Source organism: Macaca thibetana, chromosome 2 (genome assembly GCF_024542745.1).
Source record: "Macaca thibetana thibetana isolate TM-01 chromosome 2, ASM2454274v1, whole genome shotgun sequence".
NCBI lineage: Eukaryota > Metazoa > Chordata > Mammalia > Primates > Cercopithecidae > Macaca > Macaca thibetana.
The window spans coordinates 77,186,944-77,211,856 of NC_065579.1; the positions used below are offsets into that span (position 1 = coordinate 77,186,944).

Here is a 24,913-nt window from a genome sequence, read left to right on the forward strand (position 1 = left end):
GGCCGAGGCAGGTGGATCACGAGGTCAGGAGACCAAGACCATCCTGGCTAACACTGTGAAACCCTGTCTCTGCTAAAAATACAAAAAAAGTAGCCGAGTGTGGTGGCGGGCGCCTATAGTCCCAGCTACTTGGGAGGCTGAGGCTGGAGAATGGCATGAACCCGGGAGGTGGAGCTTGCAGTGAGCCAAGATCTGGCCACTGCACTCCAGCCTGGGTGACAGATCGAGACTCCATCTAAAAAAGAAGGAGAAGGAGGAGGAGGAGGAGGAGGAGGAGGAGAAGGAGAAGGTCATTTTAAGGGTTCCTTTATTTAATATTTTGGAAATCATGGAACTAAATATTTTGGGACAGGTAGAAGATGCTCATTAAGTTGCTAATTGAACAATAATGAAAATTCAGGCTGGTGTTCAAGTTTAATTATGTAATTAGCATAAAATCCTATCCAAAAATAGAATACCCAACTCTTGTCTGTGAAGTCAATGAGATGTCAATGCCACTGAGATATAAGTAAAAATTTCTCTTTTCATCTTGAACTATGGAATATTAATTTTCATGTGGTTTCCCATCCTATTAGGTCAAATTTTATAGTATATTGTGCTAATATTGGAAACATAGACTCAAATAAACTAATATTTTACAATAAACATTAATAGATGATATTTAATAAGATGGTTTCCTGATTGTGTTTTTTCAATACTTAAATATCTAAGATAATTTTATACAATTTAACTCATTCTAAACTACATTGCCATGCCAAAATCAATCATGGTACTATGGAATTAAAAGCCACCAAAATATCAAGAGAACCTGCTCAGAGGTTATTAGAGCATCAGCGTGAATACTACGTCACAAATATACATTCAAATATGAAGAAAATATTCTGCAAAATATTGCATTATGCTATTATTAGCTAAAACCTTTGAAATTGGAAATTTCTATATTTTTCAATTTTACCAATTAAATAAATGTACAAATTACAGATGTAAAAAAGACCTCTTTCTAAAAGAAAACAATCTTAATTATTAGCATAATGGCACCATTATTGGAAAGTTTTTAACACGTCAAAATTATTTAAGTTTGTTTTGAAAAATCTGGATTTATTTCTGATTTAAACCCTTTTAAGAGTCCCTCTGTAAATATCTTTTAGCATCTCTAACCAACATTGATGAAAAAGCCCCATTTCAAAAGTGGCAGTCTCATGCTAAAATATCTAGTCTTGGCTAGTCACAGTGGCTATGCCTGTAATCCCAGCACAGCCAATGTGGGCTTATTACTTGAGCTCAGGAGTTCAAGGCTAGCCTGGGCAGCATAGCGAAACCTTGTCTCTAGAAAAAAATACAAAAATTAGCGTGGTTTGATGGCATGGCATCTGTATTCTCAGCTATTCAGGAGGCTGACATGGGAGGATCACCTGAGCCCAGGGAGTTTGAGGCCGCAGTGAACCGTGATCGTGCCTCTGCACTCCAGCCAGGGCAATACAGTGAGACCAGGTCTCAAGATAATTAAATAAATATACAAACAAAATGTCTAGTCTTGCTCATCACTTCCTTAGCTTCCATTACCAGTCTGTATTCTATGGAATATAAAGATACATCTGGTATATTCAGCATCCAGGTAGATGTGTTCCTCCAATACGTATCTGAAATATAGTCAGTACCAGTCAAGCATTTTAAGTCGTCTCTTCTAATTAAGCAGTCTTGTGGGAGTAGATTCTTCCCAGTAGAAAGAACGTCTTTGTAAACAGTCACTTTTGCAGTAGTTAGAACTTACAATGTTGCAACACTTTTTATTTTTTTTCTTTCATAATTCCCAATTGCCGTTCATTTAGATTCAAGTCTTGAGCGTATAATATGAGGTTCCATCAGGGGAGTTCTGAAGATAGTAGAGGATTTTTTTCCTCCAGACTTGCTTTACAATTCTGTTTCATTTTATTTCCAGCTTCAGAATTTTAAAAATTATCTTTAAAAAATTATTGTCAGTATGTAGTAGGTATATATGTTTATGGGATACATGAAATATTTAGGTAATTTCTTCTTTTTCAGACACTGACCTGCAATCTTTCACAACATCCTAAAACATTTATCAAAAGCCAGAACTGAATTGATTTGACCTGGTCATAAAAGATGTACATTTATATCATTTATCAAAAAAACAAAAAATCCTTTTCCCAAAATAACTCTTTTGTACTAAAAGCAACAATGAAATACTTGCTCATCTACTTGTTACGAATACCATGCTATTTCCTCACATTATCCATTTGGTATTAATCAATCCATCATTTTCTATTTGGTATAGAAACCAAAATAAGATATGTAATTCTAACATGTTTTTTATGAGAGCTGAAATTTTAATAACACGGTAAAATTGGAATGCCCTAGAGTGCTCGGGTTTGCCAATCTTGACTTTTATTTCCATTATTATTGTTCATACTAATTCTTACTTCCCTCTTGTATTGATTTCGTTTTCTGAAGAAATTAGCAGGCCCATCTAATGAAGAGATTCGCTTCATTAGAGAGTTTATTCTCTTCATATAGCAACTAGTTTTATTGTTTGACCTATTAAGTCAGTCATTTACTAATAATTTGTATCATGAGGGATACAAATATTAAATATGTTTCTATCCTGTCAGTAAATCACCAGGGAGATAAATGAATTCGATTCACATTTTTATCCTCAAACACCTTTCCTCTATCCCTCCTTCTCCTTTCACTTCTCCTCCTTTTACTCCTCTTCCTTCATTAACTACCTTACTCTGTCAACCCAGTTTACACTTAAATACACTGAAAAATGAACCTTCAGTTCTATATTAATATCTAATACTTGTTCAGTATGGATGCTGAAATATTAATTTATAATAGTAATAGCCATTTACAATCAACAAATCAATCATCAATGGGAAACTAAGGGTTTGTGGTGGTTGGCTGTTTTAAAATCAACTCTTCTATGATATACTTTGGATTATGCCCAGTATACAGGAGGTATTCAACAAGTGGTTGCTGAAAGAATGTCAACCTCTCCAAATTTCAGAAATATAATGGTACATCTGCTGCTTCTCCCCAAATTGGCATACCACTATTTCCTCATCACAAATCTGTTTTGGTTATTTCCAGGAAATCTATTCAGAATAGTTGAAAGTTGATTGTTTGACAATTAACTCAAGCATTTTTCCTGAGTCCAGGGTGCATGGAATAGTATTAACTGCTCAACTGAGTTATAAAAAATGTATTTTCTTGGGAGGCCAAAGCGGGCGGATCATGAGGTCAGGAGATGCAGACCATCCTGGCTAACACGGTGAAACCCCGTCTCTACTAAAAATACAAAAAATGAGCCTGGCGTGGTGGCGGACGCCTGTAGTCCCAGCTTCTCAGGAGGCTGAGGCAGGAGACTGGCGTGAACCCGGGAGGTGGAGCTTGCAATGAGCCGAGATCGCGCCACTGCACTCCAGCCTGGGTGACAGGGCGAGACTCCATTTCACCAAAAAAAAAAAAAAAAAAAAAAAAAAATTCTTTTCTAACATTTGGTATCTCTTTTGCATGGATTATGAAATATAATGCCTAGTGATTGTGAAATGAGATTTCCAGCCTTCATATTTCATATCAACAAAGTCTTCTTATTTGAATTCACATACATATTTTAATATTCTGGGTGAATTTTCTTTCATGTTGTAATTTCAGCTTATGGCTGCACTGGCTTTGGTAGTTTATAGTTAACTGCTCAGACTGAACATAATCAATCAGTTGATTGACTGTTTCACAATTTCAAAGGCCCCGTTATTATTTGTGAGATCAAAGGAAAATACAAGAAAGAGCTAGCTGAGGATTATATATATATATATTTTCAATTTCAACCACATTTTCCCATTTAGGTGGTAATTTGTGCTTCCTAGCTAGGATTTCTATTATCAGTTATAGAAATAAATAAACACCATTCCATTTACACTTCTTAGAAATATTCAGTAGTACAGATTTTTTTTTTTAAATCTCCATATAAAAAGCACATTATGAAATATTGAAATTTCATAATTTTTTCCACATACACATTTTTTAATGAGAAAATTTTATAATATGGTAAAGATTCACGGAAATCATGTAGTCTAAATCTTTAATTTTAATAAAATATTTAAAGCATATAAACAATTTATATAGTAATATTGTAGACACCTGTGTACTCAAGATTCAGGCTGATAAATAGAGCACTATAGATACAGTTGAAGCTTCTGGTGATGCCTTTCCAATTTCACTTACTTGGCACCCTCCCCACAGTAACCTCTACCCTGAATACCATGTTTATAATTATCATGCCTGCTGATATAGGTTGCTCTATAAGTGTATCTGATCAAATACAATAGATGTAATTATTTTGCATGTTTTTGAATTTTATATACAAATAGCATCATTCTATAAACATCTTTCCACGACATCCTTTGTTGTTGTTGTTGTTGCTCCACATTATATTTTTTGAGATTAATGTATATCAACTCAAAGAGCTAAGGTCATATTCATTTTTCTTGTTACCGTTTCTGCTATTGCAGTATATGAATATTCTATAAATATTTTGTCCAGTTATTTATCTAAAGGTGTTTAGATGATTTCTCCCTCCTACTGTTTTTTTCTGTTTCAAATAATTCTGGAATGAATAGTTCTAGGAGTGGAAAAACTGGATTATAGGATATAAGAATGTTCAACTATTGATAAACTGCTCTCTGAACTTGTACTATCATATACTCTCCATAATTTCTTCATTTTCATCAATATTAAGTTTTGCTGGACTTGTGAATTTCTGCCAATTTCATGACTGGGAAACAAAATTTCATTATTTTGAATTTCATTTCTCTAATAACTAGGGAGACTGAGGACCTTTTTCAGATGCTTATTGGACATTGAGAATCTTGCTCTTTCAATGAACTATTCATTTCCTTAACCCATTCTTTCCTATCATATTTTTTATCTTTTATAAGACCCTTTATGTACTTTGGATTATAATCCTTCTTTGGATATATGCATTGCAAATATCTTTTATGAGTGTAAATTGGATGTATATAATTGTTTTATTTTAATATATCAAATTTAACATAATTTCTTTATGGACTTTGGTTTTTTTATCTTGTTTAGTAAACCCTTCTGTTCTCATCTATCCAAAATCACAAAGTGATTTCCCTCTAAATGTTGTAAAATTTTGCTCAGCATCTTTAGTTCTTTAACCCACCTTAACATACATACATGTGAAGTTGCAATCTTGTATTATCATTTTTTCATGTGGCTAATTCAATGTCTGAATATGTCATCTTCCCTCAGTGTTTTCTAATGTCACCAGTTATTTATCAAGTTTCCATAAATGCATGAATATTTTTCTGGACTTTCTATTCTGTTCCATTGGACTAGTTTCTAGCCCTGAACCAAATCTGCACTGCCTCAGTTACTGTTATTTTATGTTAAGCCTTAATAGTTCGTATGGGAACTTCTTGAACCTTGCTCTTCAGATTGTATTGATAATTTCTTACCCTTTGCCCTTGCAAACGCATTTTAGAATTAACTTTTCAGGTTCCACAAAAAAGTTGTAGTAGATTTTATTAATAATTACATTAGTTCTATAGGTTAATTTACCATATTGATTCTCCCATCCAGGAACATGTATATTTGTTGATTTATGTCAGTTTACCCCTTAGTGTTAATAGAAAAATTAACTGTGGGCCAAAAAGTGATGGCTCAAAGTCACATGGCCAATTAATAGCAACACCAGTGGTAGAAGAAAGGTCTTTTGACTCCTTAACACCTTGTACACTAAAAAGGCTTAATTATTTAGTCATTTAAAGAATACCTTGGACTCCTTGCAGCTACAGAACCCCTCACCATGAAAGAGAATTCAACTTCTCTAGTTTACTAGGCCCAATTTGTGTTTCAAGCCCTCAAAGTGTGATTAGAGTGCTTGAGAAAACAAAGTCCTGAAATTCCTTGCATTGACTCTCTCTGGAGTCTGTCCGAAATGCTAGGGTTAATCTTGAGGTCATTGAATTTCAAAGCATTCAGGTAAGCAACATTGAGGCCTATGTAATGACTCTTAGGCCTTGCTCTGTGACCACAGGCGTACAGGAACTATCACTTGCTTTGCTGAATGAACACTAAAAGTCCAAAATAAGAAGAAATTGTCTAAGAATACACACACACACACACACACACACACACACACACACACACAATCATAGTCCTTCAAAGGAAATAAAATTTTAAATGTTTTTTAAAAGCAGCATATCAGGATGATTGAGGCTTCTTCTAGATCGATAGTTATTCAGGAAACAAATACAGTTGCTTTGAAATCACCGAGTTGCCTCAAATTGGCATTTTAGCTACTAACTGCCATTGGGGAAAATGTTGTAGGAAAAAAAAAAAAAAAAGAATCCAGAGGAGACAGAAGCACAGAAGATTCAGTCTTTAAACATAAAACAAAGAAACATCAGATGCTGTATTCAAGCAGTCATATACTATTCATGTTAATTGCAGTTCAACCTTCTTTAACTACTACAGTAGTCAGTTATCTGAAGGGGCAAAAAAAAAAAAAAAAAAAAAGTGAGGAGAGGGGATGGGAAAAAAAAGTGAGATCCCTGCAATATCGCCTGGAGCCACTAGGGGTATCTTTGTACCATTTTTCATCCTGCACCGATTTGGAGTAGAAACCTGTATTAGGGTAAAAACAGGGTCCTCGGCATTTTTTTTTTTTTTTTTTTTTTTTTTTTTTTTTTTTTTGCAAGGAGTGCACCCAGAATCCAAAAACGATTTTTTAAAAAAGAAAGAAAGAAAGAAACCAGAGTTTTTTTCAATCATCCGAACAGGGTTATGAAATTGTTCTTGTGGACATCAGCACCGGGAATTCATTTTTGAGGTCAATTTCCAATCGAGATAAATCTATTGGATTAGTAGGATTATCTGATTGCAGCCTAAAGAAGTAACGTTGTTTGATCATTTGTATTTCTTTCCTGATGGTCGGATTTACATGGAGGTGGCTTTGGGTCCCCAGGATTCTGGATCGTGGTTGCATCTGGAGAGAAAAAAGGATCAATCGACACGTTTTGGAAGTGTCCGTGGGTGAATAAAAAAGGAGGGAGGGGGGGCAAAACTGGGGTTGCGGATGCTTAAAGGAAAAAAAAAAAAAAAAAAAAAAAGAGAGAGAAAAGGAAGCGTCGTGAATCCTGAAACAAGAATTACTGGGTGCTTGAGATTTCAAAAAAGCGTCTAGAAACTGGTAAATACTTTGACCATTTCAGCTTGAATTTGAATTTGACGGCGAAGTGTTGCAGAAACGGTCTCCTTGAATCACTGCAAAGGGACCGGGGAAAGATGAGGGGTCTCCCTCTGTGGATTTATCTTGCTGAGGGTAAGTTTGTGGCTCTTTTATTGGGAGGGGGCTGACAGGGTTTTGTGCCACTGCGCGGAAGGTGATGCGGACGCGGTGCCTGTGAAACGGGAAGAGAAAGGGGAATGTAAAGCCACCTCGCGCATCCCCGGAGGATCGCTAGGGAGCTACCTAGATCGAGCTAAAAACCTTATTTTTGTGGCGTCGGTGGGGGAGCCAAGCAGCTCTCCAAGCTCTCAACTTTGCATTGAAAATCTCTCAGTTGGGAGATGCTTCCCAGATCCAGTGCTTTCTCCTAGCACTACTTTAAGGAGAGGAGGCGGCGGTGCCTTGGACAACCTGCATGTAGAGCGGAAAAGCCCAAGTAGAAATCGCTGGTGCTTCGGCCGCCGTTTCGGCGGCTGTCGTGGCTTCTAGGGGGATATTTTGGAGTGGGAATTGGCTGTTTTCATGTTGTCTCCTCCCCCACCCCTCTCTTCCTACCGCTTCCCGCTTCCCACTTCTCTCAGCCAGACACTAAAGAGTTACAGGGTCACTGCACCGTATAGAGACAGTAGAAGTGGGTGACTGGCCACACATGTTATCTTGTAATTCGCTTGCAGGACTTTCCATAATACAAGTCCGAGGTAACTTTCTTCGAGTTGGTGCAGCCCAGGAAAACGTTGCAGGCTTTTTGCCGAGGGCCCAGGCTAGCCAGTGCGCCAGGCAGAGGGCTGCGTTTCTGATGCATCCCTGACCTGCCTGCCTCGCCACTTACTGGCTTTTCTTTCCAACTGAGCGGTGCGCGCGCGTTCCCAGACATTTTCTTGCAGCTTAATTCAGGGATTTTTTTCTTTTTAAAAAGACTTTTGTAGCTCCCAAGAAAAACTCATCTTTATTTGCAGAAGGAAATCAATTTCAGCAGCTATAATTAATCACTCAAATGAGTGAATATGAATTGACTCAGGCAACTAAAAGTTGCTTTGGAACCCAGAAAAGCATATTATTCTGAACTCATTTTGGAGTCCACGTAGCTTCAGAACAATTGCATACAAAGAACTGATTTATTTGAGGGATGTATATAAATGTGTTCAGTAGGCTAACGAATCTGAGACTTCAACATCACAATTTTAGTTGGCTTTCTTTTTTAATTTAACGCCAATTCGTTTAATTTTAAACTTTTAGACATTCGAATGCGTTGTAATAAAGTGGAGATAGATAAAAGATAAAACATACATTTTGTACGATTTAATCTTTAGAAGAAAAGTGTTACCTTTTTTCAGGGATTTCTGGTTTACAGATTATGAAGTGTATGCAGGTACCTTTGTGGTTTTACCACTGAAGTCTGTTATGTGTGAACTCACCAAAAGGCAACTCTTCAATGTCATCTGAAGCACACTCATTCTCTAGTACTTTTTTCAGGAATTCCAGTTACATGTGACATTCTGGCTATTGAAAGATTAGTCTCACCAGACTTTCTCCCTGGATTGATGTGTGTATGTGTGCATCTGAAATCTAATTTTGAAGCATGCATGTGAGATTTGTTTTTTAAAGATGAAATAGCAAAATGTAAAACTTTTGTCTCCCAGGAATTCTTAAGTAGAAAAGGTAGATATTTCCTATTTCAGTAGGCATCGTGTAAGATTATTTAGAGATTATAGAAATAATAATAAATAGTTTCTCCAAACCCAATTGTTAGTTTTAAGGAGATATCGGAGAAGCTAGGTTAGTCTCTTTTTACTCTGCTATAAGTCACGTGGTTCTTGTGCAGGCTGAAAGCAGAAGAATGGACGTTCTGTGTACTGGCACAGTCTAGCCACTGATCCCAGTCAAACTGTCTAATAGTTTTTAAAATATTTTTCAAAGTTTAAACAGATTTTTAAAAGAGAGCTAGCAAATAACTTTAAGTGGTAATAGCAAATAAGTAATGACGGTGAGTGGTAAGTGGGTTGGAATTTCTCTTTTTAAGCTAATAGAGAATATGGCTGTTGATAGAAAAATAGATGGATAATGTGAAACATGAAAAAGAAGGTCCTTTTCAAAGTTGATTTGCATATTCCAAAACCATTAAATCAGTAGTCATTGCTTGTGCCACAGTGTTAAAATGGAAGACTTGACTTAATGTGCCTTTGTAGTGCCTGGAAAATATGTTTCTGTCAGAATAAACAATCCTTTCTACTCCCTTGTTATGTTCTCTTTTGTCAGTTAAAATGAAAAGGGAGAACGTGAACTACTCTTTGTTATAATCTACTTGGGAGGGGCTGTATCCTTTGTTTCTACAAGCAGTACATACACAAAACTTTGGTAAACATTGTAGGTAGTAAATCCACTTTGGAAAACCAATAACAATGGAAATAAGTATATACAAAATACACACCAAAAATTTTTTTAAAGTTGTGGCCAGTAAACAAAGAGCAAGGTACCCAGTTAGATAAATGCTCTCCCTAATAGAGCGGATTGTTCTAAGAACTATTGAAAAACCTGAGGAGTTCACTGAGAAAATTATTTACATTTAGCTCTATCTTACCTGATACATAGTTTTGGTCATAATTATTAAAAAGAACATGGTAGACTTGATGAGTTGTGAATATTCTATCAGAGTAACACAAAATGTGGTAGTTTGGGGTGAAGAGATGGAAGCTCTCAATTAGCCCTGGAAATTTGCAAGCACAGTTTCTGATATAAGTGACAAGAAATAACACTGGATTCCCCTAAGCTTATCACTATGGAAAAACTGATGTTTCTTTCACTGGAGTTTTGCTTGACAGCTGCACCTCTCCCTCAAAAACCTTTTATGTGTTGTAACTGGCCTAACATTCACAAAAAGCTAACACATTTGCTATAGATTCTTTCTATGATTTTGAGATGATTAACTACATTAAATATTATTTTACATTAAAAAGAAGTTAGCAACACACTCTTAATTAGAAACAAAGTGATAAGGGCAATTATTTTTAAATGACTTGTTGAAATTTAACACATGACACTTCCAAGTGCAAATCTTCCAACTCTTTTGCTTTATTGAGAAATAAAAAAGAACAAAAATCAACTTTCAATTAATTTAAAATTCAAGTTTTTGACGTATTAAATTTGCCAACCTTTGAAAAATATCAAATTTGTGAACACTCATGATGAATCTAAGGTTTTTATTGCTTTTTAAGAGATAATTTAAAACATCATGAGGTAGCTAACCATATAATCCTGTGGGATAGCAACATTCCCAACTGTTTCTAAGAAAAATGATTCCTTAATAGTAACACATTTGCTTGGTCACTTTTGTTCTATTATTAATGAGATAATGTTGATAATATCAAACATTACTATGTTGGTATAAAATGATCTGAATAATCTCTGCCTTCAGGAGTCATCCCCCAAACAAAGTAAAATCAAACAAACAAAAAACCCCACAGCCATTTGGTAGCTAACCTGTGTGATAGAGAATGACTGTCAACTCAAAGCTTAAGTGAAGTCAGGGAAAACTAGTGAATCATTCCAGGCATTTGAAATTATTAGACATTAAACTTTTGGGGCATTTTTATATGAATTCTTTTTATAACAGTCAGTATAATCTCTTCTGTGCCTATTTCTGTTACATGTAAGAGAAATTCTAGTCAATGGCAAAACGCTTTACTGCTGCCATTACTGCAGACTTTATAGATCAGAGATGTGTCAGCATGTTAGCTTTAGCAGTAATGCCTCTTTTGTGTGAAACCTTATGGGCCTTGCCGGCACTCTCTCATCCTGACACTCATAAAACGTTCAAGTCTTCATATTTATTATTTAATTTTCTTCCTATATATAGCAACACAGCACTTCAATATATGAATGTGTAGTCAAAAAAATGACAGGCAATTGTGAGTGGGACTAATGAGTTTTAATAATACACATATTAGGGACTGCTAAAGGAAGTTTAATTAAGAAAAACAAGTTGAGCATGAAATTCATTTTGGAACAAATGCAAGTTAGGTTACTACTACAGATGTGAATTCAAAAACCACAGTGATATATCACAGGAAATTAAGTTCCAGCCTGAGACTAGACCTACCTAATGCAGTTGACATCTTAGGACTTAGCTTTAAGTGGACAAACTTTGATTTAACTTATGAAACAGAAGAATATGTACTTTTTTTACTTTCTCCTGGTTTGTATAGAAATTTTACTTTAGTATTTTCACTGTGTATCCAGCCACACTTTATGTACATGATATTAATTCACTTGTGACAGGCCATACAGTAACTTTTTCTTTTTCTGTGGCCTACTTTTCTAATGCTACATATGCCTACAATTAGAGCTACCTGCTGAGGCCCATGCTATCTCTTTGGAGGTGCTATAGTTGGTGCTTCATTAATAGAACTGCATAGTCATCAACTTTCCTCTACCTATAATTCTGTTTATGTTTTGCATAATTTAGAAAATAGACTAATGTGTTTGCTTCCTTACTTTTATTTATTTTTTATTTGGGAGTGGCAGTGTGTGCGGAGCAAAAGCAGAAGTTGGAGAGGAGATTGAATTTTGGGCAAATATTTTGTTAGAATATGATTTTCTTATATTTTGCCTGTATTGAAATAACACAGACACTTTCTAAAAAGAGTAAATAATCAGGCAATGATATGAAAGTCTTTTTGTATATATATGGTTCTCAACAACTGCCTATTGGGAAACATCCAACTGATATACTGTTTTTTATACCAAAGTTTGTCATCAGTTTTGTGTAACCATAATGATTCTTTTTTCTTCCCTGACACACCCGATGAATCGTGGATCTACAGGAGAAGAAAAGAGGTTACTTGTAGTGTTTGAAAATGAATTGAACATTGTCGGTGCTTTCTAAAAAATAGTCACAATGAATACTCTCATATTGTCATATGGAATACTTTCTATGCTTGGAAGATCAACAAGTTCAAACGTGTAATCAAGTAATATTGATTTGATAAAATCCAAGTTGAGATTATCATTGGTATAAGTTTTTTCCATATGACAACCACCACTTCCATGACAGAACTGACCAGAAAAAGTGATTACAGCATAGAACGTTGACCAATGGTTGTCACAATAGTCACACCTTGAAAATAAAACTTGAGCAATTTCATAGTTAACTATAGAGCTAAAAGGAATAAAAGTTCACTTCAGCAACCATTATGTTTCAAGTCAGTGCATCTGTCATTTCTAATTTAAATCTGTATTACTTACTGTCCAACACTTTACACACAAGTGACAGTACTATCTATTCTTTTTCTTATGGGTAGAAAAAGTCGCCAGTTTCATTACCTGTTTAACTGTGCCAAGTGTTCTAATACATATGTTACTACAAGATTGATGCCAAAAGTCCCTATATTTCATGCCATGGTCTTTAATAACAACATCTAAGAGGGAAAATGTTTTTTGTTTTGAAGGAATACTGTACTAGTAGTCTGTATAACCTCCACCGTAGTAGGGGATTTTTGTCTGGTTTGTTCGGAGCTGAGTGTATTTCTCTTCATCACCTAGAACAGTACCTGGTACATAACTGAAGATCAATAAGTGTTTATTCAATGAATAAATGAAAATCGACTCATGTTCTAGCCTTGGATGTTAGTAACTAAACATGTAACCTCTTTATGTAATGAATGCCTGGGATCTTCATTTTTGCTTTTTAAAAAATGTATAACCAGTAATTATTTGAATTGACAAATATTTTTAAATAACATACAAAATTCCAAAGGTAGGAATGATTCTATTCAAAAATTGAACATTAATTAAAGACAGAGTAATTGAAGCTTTTTAGTGATTTCATATGGAGTTTATATACTTCACTTTGATAAATTATTTGATCAAGACTTACAAGTGTATTAGGATTATTTATGTTGTTATAATTTACTGAAGGTGCATTAGAGTTATTTTCTTCCATGAAGAAAATGTGATATCTCAGAGAATGCTGGAATTACTAAAAGTTATTTCAAACAGGTAGAACATGAACAATAAGACAGTAAGATTTAAAATATAACTGTTGAGGATTTTCATCATTACTTAAGATCTTTTTTCATTTGTAAAACTTTATGATCCCATTTTCCCTATTATAAAATTTGAATTTAAATGGTGACTTTATTTGGCAACTTATGTTCCATGAGTATATTAAATTCTTGTTAATATTCTATTCTATACATTAATATATTGATATACTATTTGTGTTACACAAATGGCCTATGAACAGGGCATTGTTTTGAATTTTGTTATTTTTATTAGTACTAATGCAACTTTTATATGAAGGGAGAAAACGATGTAGATATATAAAGAAGATTGCTAGTGTGATATTCTTTCTCCTTTGGATCACTGGTTGAGCTCTAAGCCAGGTCAGAAGTGACAGGAAGCCATTATTGCTGTTTAATGCCTTATGTGAAAGGAGTTGGTGGTCTTAGTCCAGTTCCTAGTAGACAACTACTCCTTAAACAATAGTCACTACACTATTTGCCAATTCCAGCAAAAGCCTGGGACTGAATGGACACAAAGGTTTAACTACCCTCTCTCTGCTGATCATCCTCCAAGGGGTCAAGATTGACACACCCTGGCACAGGACCATACTCAAACTTAGCACTGGCCCTGCCAAAATCACAGCTATTCTCTGGCAACAAGGGATTTTTTAAACTGGACTTTAATTAAGCAGGGAACCAGGAATGGCAATTTTCCACTCTTCCCAGGCATCAGCAACTCACTACAAACAAAAATAAGCTTAAAGAGTGAGTTGAGAATGTAGCACTCTTCTTAGGTTGTGTTAACTTCTCTATAAAGATACTAGCAGGCATAATTAAGTTGCTTCTGGAAGCAATGACTTGTGACCCAAAGGTGGCCCCTTCCAGACAAAAGCATCAACTTAATATCAAGGGAAGTAATCAGCTCTACCAGGCTGTCTCTTCTGAGCTCTTGAGTGATTATTCATTTTCTTCTGTGGGATCACAGGGTCATCAATTGGTTTTAAAAATGTATCCTGTGGTATTTTACATATACATTAAAACTGTTGCCCATGACTTTTGAAAAACACTCAGTCTCATTGATTTTTGCCCCTCTTGCCCCCTTCGTCTTCCTGTTCATTTGGAAGTCGGGCTTCCTAAGTAGATTCTAGATGTAACAATTAATATTTGGAGATTACACCTGAAAATAGTTTCAGAATAAATAGAAAGTAAAACTTATACAGTTAATGTTAATTTTTTCAGCCCCCCTTCTCTTCAGAATAACAAAATAAGAATCTGTCTAATATTTAGCCATTAGTTGTAATGAAGGTTATAGCAGAAATACTCAGTTGTGTAATGCAGAAGACAATGCTGTCACCTTAATCTTTTCCTCTTTTTGTTGTCAGAAAAGCTATTATGGCATCTTAGAATCTTACTTTATTTTCTTTTTTGCCACACAATAATGGAATTAGCTGCCAGTCTGTATGGATATCTGTGCACACTCCTACATGATGAGAAATTTCCATTGTACTGTAACCTGTTTCCACCTCTTCTATGTTTCATTCTCCCTGGCTACAAGTTTAATTAAGCTAATGCCTTCACAGAGGTCAAGCATCACAGATGGATAAATACAATCTGAGGGTTGTGTTAATTGATGAAAAATAGTATAATGAATTAATGGGTCATTCATTCAAGAAATATTTTCTGAGGACTTACAATGTAATGCATTGTTCTGGGGCTGGTTGTTAAAAACCAACAATTCAAAAGACACAGCCTCCACTCTCAAAGTGTAAGGGCAATCTGATCAAGTCATTTGTATGATTATAATGATTCTCATCATACTTTGGATAAGATCTCACACTCCTAAAATGGCCAGCAAATTCTTGAGTTGTCACATCCTTTCTCCTCTCCAGTCTGATGGGCTACCCTTCTCTCAGTTCACAGTGATTTCTTTGGAAAGCCCCAACCTCCACAGCATTTAGGTTTCCTGTTACTTCTGGCACATTCTATACCTTGGTTTTCAATTGCCAACTCCTACTCAATCTCAGACCCCAGTTTCCAGATTAATTCTTCAGGAAGATCATCATTCCAATTCCATATTCTTAAATCTCCCCTCAAAATACCTGGCATTATCCTTCTTGGTATAGTGTTTATTACTAGATAGCTGTCTGTGTAATAGACTTACTTAAAGTCTATCTTCCCCCATTGAACTTCCATCTTTTTAAAACAATTATTTTTGATTCAAAGGTACATGTGCAGATTTATTATATAGGTAAAGTCATGTCATGGGGGTTTGTTGTACAGGTTATATCATCACCCAGGTACTAAGCCTATTACCCAATAATTACTTTTTTGTATTCATGAATATTAGCACTATTCCTCTCCTGTTCATGTTGTCCTCTCCAATGCCTAGTATTAATTATTTGCCAAATATGCGAATGAAAATGGAAACTGAGATTACAAATTACTGTGGAAAAAAGTACTGTGTGTTTAGTTGCAAAAAAATGTAATAAATGTTTTGAGAGGTAAGAGAAGGGAGTATTTTTATGACTTGAAGGACTAGGGAAGGAAGTCTTACTGACTTTTGACCCAGGCCTTGAAAGGTACTAGCTGTGGTCCCTTCAGAAGAAAATTGATGGGGAAAGCATTCTCCAGGACGAACAATCTTGGTGAACAAGTTGAGCCCAATTAACTGAGCGCTGCTTCCAGTGCTGTGCTGTATTAGTCCATTTTCATCCTGCTGATAAAGACACACTCAAGACTGGGAAGAAAAAGAGGTTTAATTGGACTTAGAGTTTCACATGGCTAGGGAGGCCTCAGAATCATGGTGGGAGATGAAAGGCACTTCTTACACGGTGGCAGCAAGAGAAAATGAGGAAGATGCAAAAGCAGAAACCCCTGATTAAACCATCAGATCTCATGAGACTTATTCACAACCACGAGAATAGCGTGGGGGAACCACCCCTATGATTCAAATTATCTCCCACTGGGTCCCCCCACAACACATAGGAATTATGGGAATACAATTCAAGATGAGAGTTGGGTGGGGACATAGAGCCCATATCATTCTGCCCCTGGCCCCTCCAAATCTCATGTCCTCACATTTCAAAACCAATCATGCCTTCCCAACAGTCCCCAAAAGTCTCAATTCATTCCATAATTAACCCAAAAGTCCATAGTCCAAAGTCTCATCTGAGAAAAGGCAAGCCCCTTCCAGCTGAGTCCGTAAAATCAAAAGCAAGCTAGTTACTTCCTAGATTCAAAGTGGGCACAGGTAATGAGTAGATACAGCGATTCCAAATGAGAGAAACTGGCCAAAACAAAGGGGCTACAGGCCCCACACAATTCCAAAATCCAGCAGGGCAGTCAAATCTTAAACCTCCAAAATAATGTCCTTTGACTCCAGGTCTCACATCCAGGTCACGCTGATGCAAGGGGTGGGTTCCCATGGTCTTGGGCAGCTCCACCCCTGTGGCTTTGCGGGGTCCAACCTCCCTCCCAGCTGCTTTCATGGACTGGCATTAAGTGTCTGTGGCTTTTTCAGGTGAATGGTGTAAGCTGTTGGTGGATCTACCATTCTGGGGTCTGGAGGAAGGTGGCCCTCTTCTCACAGATCCACTAGATGTTGCCCCAATAGGGACTTTGTGTGGGGGCTCTGATCCCACATTTTCCTTCCACACTGCCCTAGCAGAGGTTCTCCATGAGCTCCCTGCTGCTCCAGCAAACTTCTGCCTGGGCATCCAGGCATTTCCATGCATCTTCTGAAATCTAGGTGGAGGTTCCCAAACCTTAATTATTCACTTCTGTGCAACCACAGGCTCAACACCATGTGGAAACTGCCAAGGCTTGGGGCTTGCACCTTCTGAAGCCATGGGCTGAACTGTAACTTGGCCTCTTTTAGTCATGGCTAGAGTAGCTGGGACACAGAGAACCAAGTCTGTAGATTGCACACAGCACAGGGACCCTGAGCCTGGCCCACAAAACCGTATTTTCCTCCTAGGCCTCCAAGCCTGTGATGGGAGGGGCTGCTGTGAAGACCGCGACCTTAGACATGCCCTGGAGACATTTTAACCATTGTCCTGGGGATTAACATTTGGCTCCTTGTTACTTATGCAAATTTCTGCAGCTGGCTTGAATTTCTCCTCAGAAAATGGGTTTTTCTTTTCTATGGCATTGTCAGACTGCAAATTTTCTGAACCTTTATGCTCTGCTTCTCTTAAAAAATGGAATGCCTTTAACAGCACCCAAGTCACCTCTTGAATGCTTTGCTGCTTAGAAATTTCTTCTGTCTGATACCCTAAATCATCTCTCTCAAGTTCAAAGTTCCACAAATCTCCAGGGCAGAAACAAAATGCCACCAGTATCTTTGCTAAAACATAAGAAGAGTCAACTTTTCTCCAGTTCCCAACAAGTTTCTCATCTCCATCTGAGACCACCTCAGACTAGATTTTATGGTCCATATCATTATCAGTATTTTTGTCAAAATCATTCAACAAGTCTCTAGGAAGTTCCAAACTTTCCAACATTTTTCTGTCTTCTTCTGAGCCCTCCAAACTGTTTCAACCTCTGCCTGTTACCTAGTTCCAAAGCTGCTTCCACATTTTTGGGTATCTTTTCAGCAGTGCCCCCACCCTACTGGTACCATTTTATTGTGTTAGTTCATTTTCATGCTGCTGATAAAGACATATCAGAGACTGGGAAGAGAAAGGGGTTTAATTGGACTTACAGTTCCACATGGCTGGGGAATCCTCAGAACCGTTGCAGGAGGTGAAAGGCACTTCTTACATGGTGGTGGCAGGAGAAAATGAGGAAGATGCAAAAGCAGAAACTCCTGATAAGACCATCAGATCTCATAAGACTTATTCACTACCATGAGAACAGTATGTGGGAAACCACCCCCATGATTCAAATTATCTCCCACTGGGTCTGTCCCACAACAAGTGGGAATTATGGGAGTTCAATTCAATATGAGATTTGGGTGGGTACACAGAGCCAAACTGTATCATGTGTGTTACCTTACATTAGTATTGTTTATTTGCAAAATTAGTTTGCTACCAGGTATAACTTTTACCATGTGCTCATGTTTCACTCCTTGTTATTTAAAGAAAAAGTATTTTATTGGTAAAATTTTTTCTCCAATTAATTTAAGTTTTAGTTGGCCTTTTCTCATTCACATTCTATTTTCTCTCTCTTTTTTTTTATCGTTATTGGAGAGGTACATTTAGTGTGGAAGTAGCCCAAGGGGAAAGGGAACAAATAGAACCATTTGTATACTCTGCAGAGAAATGGGAAATTTCATGCAACTCTGGAAAACTATTGAGGGCTGCCCACAATTTCTCCCAGAAGGAGGTTCTGGGCAAAATTAAGAAGGAGGCAGCATTTGTCTTTAGAGAGTGTTAATTCTTCTGCGTGTCACTTTCTATTTCTTGAAGCTTGCTGCATCCATAAAATGTGCTCTTGTTTTATTGAAGGATGTTACTGTGGCTTTGTGTTTCTGACTTCAATTTAATTATCTGTTACAAGAAGATGATAATGATCTGTACCTCATGGTACTTAGAGACAATAAAGGAGATGATGCAGTTAGCTCAATGTTTAGCCCCAGTACTTACTCATTTGGTGCTTGTCATTAATCCAGTTATTATTAAATGATGCTCATGGCAGAATAAACTTGTCATCACTTTAGTTCTCAATAGCCTTATGTTAATATGGCCATGACATGGGTCCTGGCATCCCTTGGAACTTCTCCATGATCAAGATCTTGAACTTTGATATTCTCATCTCAGAGTAAACCCTTTTTGGCCTTGGTTTTAATTGTCTTATATTTTTCCCCTTCGTGTCCTTCTAGTACTGCTTAACTCTATTTTAGATTTAGTTGATCTGTTCTACATTAGGATTACCATTTCTTGTAACCTTTGCTCTTTGCTGTTCTACCATTTTTTCCTTCCTTATCCCCAACCCTGACTTCTATCATTTACTCTCTGCCCCAGGCTGTGGAATGTTCCTGGAAAAAAGTTTCAATACCACACTCTTTGGGGCTGCTGCAAATTATGACTATTAACTAATCCCAGCAAGCGGATGAGCAGCCTTTTTATTTTGCTTCTGTTGATATTCTATGTGTTTCACCCTCCTCAGTTCCTCAACCTGAGCATAGGACTTTATTGAATTGGTCTCACTGAGGTGCAGCGCACAAACTCCTGTGTCACAAAGGTTCAGGACATGTTCTTTGGAGTTAGGCAGTCTTGGATTTGTTTCTTGGATCTGCCTTTTCCTGGCATTGTGGCCTTCAGAGAGTTATCTGACCACTTTCACCCTTCTTTTTCTCACCTCAAATAAGAGGGCTTGGCTTATAAATCTGTTGTGAAGGCTAAGTAATATGAACTATGTAAAGTGTTTTGGACAGTGATTGGCAAGTAGAAGGTGACCTACAATAGTAGTTGTTTTTGTTGCCATTTTCACGTAATTGTGGATGAAAACAGCTGATATTTCAAACTGAACCTGGAATTAAGACTCTCTCAGGTTTCTTTTGCACCAGTTCATTCACAAAGGTAACGATTCCCACACCTTTGTATCTAGTCTGTGCGTTTCATAACCAAACCATATTTTTGCTAAAGGTGAAAAATGTATACATATATACATATATGTTATTTTTTAGTAAAAAATATGGTTTGGTTATCAAAAATGTATGTAGGAATATACATATATATTTAATAAAATTTATGTATGAATATACATATATATATTTGATAAATATTTCTATCACCAGATCATGAAATATACACAAAAATAGGCACTAAGAAGATAAGAAAGATAAAATTAACAGTGTTTTAAAATGTCTTATAAATACTGATGACTTCGTTGCATTATTCACTAATATCTTAAGGCACAGAGATTTTTTAGGACACAGTTCACAACGAATAAAATGGGCATTCATTCACACTTCAAGTTATCTTCTTGAGGTTTTCAAACATTTTTCTGATTTGTTATTATATCTGATTAGATGGCCATTATTTTTAATCTTGTGATATAGCTGAAGAAGAGCTTGTCCTAAAAGTAGAAATTTCATTTTGCCTTTTTACAGTTCTTTATTTATGATTGTATTTCTAGTACTCCCTTTCATTGATATTTGATAAAAACTTAATCCAGTAGTTTGTTTTTAAGGGTTACTTTAATTACAACTTGACACAAATGTATAAATCTATTTATCCAATGATGTAAACTTTAATGCATCACTGCACATTGAAACTGAACAATGGACAATAACAAAGTGCTGCTGGTGGTTAACCAGCTGCACTACAGACCAATCTACCTTCCCAAGAACACTGTAAGTGCTATGTGCATCAATAGCCATGTGATGACACTGGTGTTAGGTCATATATTCATATTAGCAAACTTTAATTGCTTTCTCTTTTTGTTTTATATAAAAAATGGCAAATAGAAATTCAACCATTTAGTTCACTTATCTAGTCATCTTGTGGTGGGGTATGAACACACTGCTTTAGAGATCTCTGTCCCAAAATGCTGCCGGTTTAATTTTCTTGTGAATGAATTTGATAATACTTTCCTTCTGCTAGGAATGTGTAATGGCTTTTCATCATCTAGAGAATAAAATCCAAACCCTTTAGCCTCTTAATGAAGGGCTTGCTTGATTTGGCTGTAGCCTGCCATCTCAATCTTATCCAATGCTCATCCTCATTTACTCTGCGTTCTGGGCAAACTAGACTGTGCCTTCCTCAAAAAAAAGCTTGACTTTTCTTTCTGTCATAAGTCAGGCTTCCAAAGGAAAAATTAAGACTTTGAGATGAAGGTTTGTCTACAAGAAGTTTCCTGGGATGTGCCATTGGGAACAATTCCTGTAAGGGAGTAAGAGAATCTCAACCAACTCCTCCCTCTCCCCATTTTCATAGGGAGCTTTGGGGCTGAAGTAGCCCCTCTGATTATTCTGTATTGAGAAAAGGAGGCCAGGCCTTTGTATACTGGCAGAAACCAGTCATTAAAATGTGAAGGTGCTCTCAGGAAGTGTGAGCAGCACAGTGTCTACTGAACATTCTTTCCACTGTGGGATCCCTTCTGTGACCATCAGTGTTTATCCAAATCGTATTCATTCTTTTAAGTCCCTCTCAAATTTCCCTTGATTCATGAACTCGTTTCTAATTTGCTAGCTGGAGGTAGACTTGTCTCTTCTTTTGAAGCCTAATATCATTTTGTAAAATTGTGTACATTTGTATATTCATCCCATTTTAAGTACTTACTATGTGAGTTAATTACACATTAGTTACTCTTAAGTATTCATTTGCTGAAAGGTGTCAAACAGTTTATACTCATTGGACAGCTTTATTACAGGCAAAGAATACAGTATGGCAACAGCAGAATAAGGATATGCGTTAAATTGAATTTAAACAATCTCAGACTCTGGATTTTTTTTTCTCCCACTCCTGGGTCACAAAGAATATCCTTTTGTCTACAGGTCTTTAACCACCACTAGTGTGTATATGAAACATTTTGCTACAGGAAACCCAGTATCTGTCAGTGGTCAGGTTCTCTTACAGTGAACTGATCACGTAGATATATTTCAGGTATATGGCTAGCTTTGGTTATCAAATTTTACCACACTCTGCTGAAACCAGATATTATTAAATTGCATTATTTGTTATATTAGTATTACTAAGTTCATTTTTATATCCATTTATTATTAGCATATATAGTTGACAAGCTAGTGTGGCCTGACTCAAACAACTCACAGATCTATAAGTGCAAAACGTTATTTGTCTTTAGTTAGTAGAGTTGATCTTCATTATTCCTGGTTTCTGTATTTGCAAACTTGTCTATTCACTAAAATGTATTTGTAATCCTAAAATCAACACTTACAGCACGTTTACAGTCATTCCACAGACATGAGCAAAGCAGCAAAACTTTGAGTCACCCTATGAGCATCTTGCCAGCTGAAGTCAAACAAGGCATCTCTCTGCCTTCTTCTTTCAACTTTATGGACACAGGATGGACACTGTGCAGTGGCAGAGGCTGTGCAGTGCAGTGCAAGATGCTTCATCTTTGGGACCAATTTGGGGGCATTTTAATCCCAACTCTAGCACCTGTTAGTGAGGCGGACTCAGGCACTTAATGCTTTAGAACCTCAGTTTTTCTTTCATAACATAAAACAGAATCTACTAGTTACAAGCATTATGGATTATAACCTATTATCTATGTGAGATTTATATATCTATATATGTGGGTATATCTATGTACATGTGTGTACACACACACACACACATATATATACACACACACATATACATGTGTATGTTTTTAAAAGCAAAAGGTCTGTGTTCCCTAATCTAGTGTTCATGATGACTTTATAGAACATAACTACCATGAATAACAAGGATCCACTGTATATTGTATAACGTTGGTTAAGGGTCACCATCAAGCCAGGGAGCTCTAACAGTAAGCATGCTTTCAATCCAGACCAACTGAGATTTAACCACGCTTGCACTATGTAACGAATTTTCATATAGATTTTATGGGGAACATAAAGTTATTTTTTAAAACACACATGCAAAATCTTGCCCCAAGTAAGAAACTTAACAGGGAGGAGTTGAGTTCAACAAGAAAACAAATAAATGCAAACAATAAAACAAAGCAAGGTAGAAATAAAAAAAGTTAGAAGTTTGATATTTCCTGCTAGGTCCCGCTCCCATATTCATCTTGTATTTATTGAACACATGTAACATTTCATCTAGCATTAGAGTAATTTTTTTAGATTACTTATTCCTTTACAATGGCGTAAGCTACTTGGGAATAATGAGTAGACTGTGCATGTCTTTCAATTCTCCTTAACATTCAGTGCAGTAGCTTACACATTGTAAATATCTAATGTTTCCTGAGTGAATGAAAGATTGGATGAATGTGGCCACCCAAAATATTATCTAACATCCCATACAGTTCTCCCTACTCCTTTTTCTGAGTTTCTCAGAAACAAACTAGTTGAGGGACCAGCTTTTGATGAATTAATGTAAGGGAGAAAATGTATTACCATTTATGATGCCCTTTTAAATATTATTTATTTTGATTTTATTCTTTTAGTGGGACTATACATGCTTTAAGTCAAAAAGAGGAATAATGAGGAAATTTATGAGCTAGTATCCCCATTAACTTCGAAGTCAGACGAAGCTAGTCGCATGTGGATTGATAGGCTAATCTACGGGTAATACATGATTTGGTCTACTGAGTAAGAGTTTTCTGGCCTTATTATTTTAGTGTATTCTGAAATATTTTAAACATACAAAAGAATACAGAGAATTCAAATACTAAGGTTTTGTCAAACTTGCTGTAGTTCATTGCTGGCCTTTTAGGGCCTTACCACAGGTTATCTGTCTTAGATGTCAATTAAATAATTGGCCCAATTAATTTATTAGTTGCTAGAATAAGCCTTACTCTTTTTCCTTATTACTTAGAGATGACAGCTATCCTTTTACTATGTATTTATGTATTTGAGAATAATATATAATATTCTTTTACATAATTTAAGTTTTCTTTAGATAGTATTTACTGTACCTAATTTTCTGTGACTTGTTTTGTCAAAAATTTTGAGATTTATATATGTTGATATTTTGGGTTTAGGCCCTTTATTTTCACTAATGTATATAATTTGAATTTGTGAATACATCATAATTAATTTATCAATATCTATTGCTGGACAATTAGGTTGTCATAGTTTGGGGGTTTTTTGGTTCCGAATAAATATTATTAAACAAATTATTACACAAATCATTGTTTTAACAGGATTTTGTGTAATGGCATAAGAGAAACCTATCACCACATTCAATATAGGGTAAAGCTAGTAAAATATGTATAAAAATATATAGCAAAATGAAATATTAACTTCCCATAAGAATAGGGTAGACCATTTTTTATTTCTCTGTCCTGTGAAATTGTCAGAATATTTACTGAGACTTCATCTTCTGAAGAAATATAAAATAGTTTTACAATTCAATTTTAAATACACTAGGATCAATTTCTTAAAAAGTGATAATTTAGAATTGAGAGACTCTATCATGTATGGTGATCATAAGGATGACCTTTAAATCAGATAGCAGTGGGTGCCTGGATTTGCTAACAATTAGCTAAGAGACTCTGGCCAAGGTGAAATTCACCTCTTCAAGTCTGATTTCCTCATGAGTAAGAAGGTGATAACTGTGAATCTACTTCATAGGGTTGTTGTCAATGAGACATAAATGCATGAAAACTGAGGATTTTGTATACACTAAGGAAGCACCAATAAATAGGGGTAAAATTGTCAGCAAATTTGAGACTTTCTATTTAGGTATATATATGTATTTTAAATTTTAGTACTTTAAATAAGCCATATTTTTACATTTGACCTGGATGACTGCTGTTATTATAGTAGCAATTTCTGAAAATTTTGGGGGGTCAATACTATAGTCCTCCGTACATACAACATGTAAAAGGGGGTATTTTTGTAACCTCAGGAGCTAAACATCATTCAAATTTGAAAATCCATCATGGCATGCAGAATTCCAATCCTCTGCAATTTGCATTGAAGCAGCACATCAGTGGGAAACAGGAGCTTCTTTATCCTTAACACAGTTAGGGATCTCTAAGTACAAAAAAAGGAGTGTTATTTTATTAATAACAAAACAAGTAT

The 24,913-nt window shown here is 36.1% G+C and overlaps 1 protein-coding gene across 17 annotated transcripts in view; it reads left to right on the plus strand.

Annotated features, from left to right (window-relative positions):
- The window catches only part of NLGN1 (neuroligin 1), a 907,062-nt gene that overhangs the window by 168,058 nt on the left and 714,091 nt on the right, over positions 1-24,913 (plus strand). For 2 of the 17 annotated variants that reach the window (XM_050780073.1, XM_050780074.1), the window contains exon 1: positions 5,211-7,369. The exons of 12 other annotated variants lie outside the window; for them this stretch is intronic. The gene's annotated coding sequence lies outside the window, so the exon portion shown is untranslated. Of the gene's footprint in view, positions 1-5,209; positions 7,370-24,913 lie in introns of those variants that run through there. 3 more of the 17 variants (XM_050780083.1, XM_050780088.1, XM_050780082.1) reach the window with 2 other exon arrangements.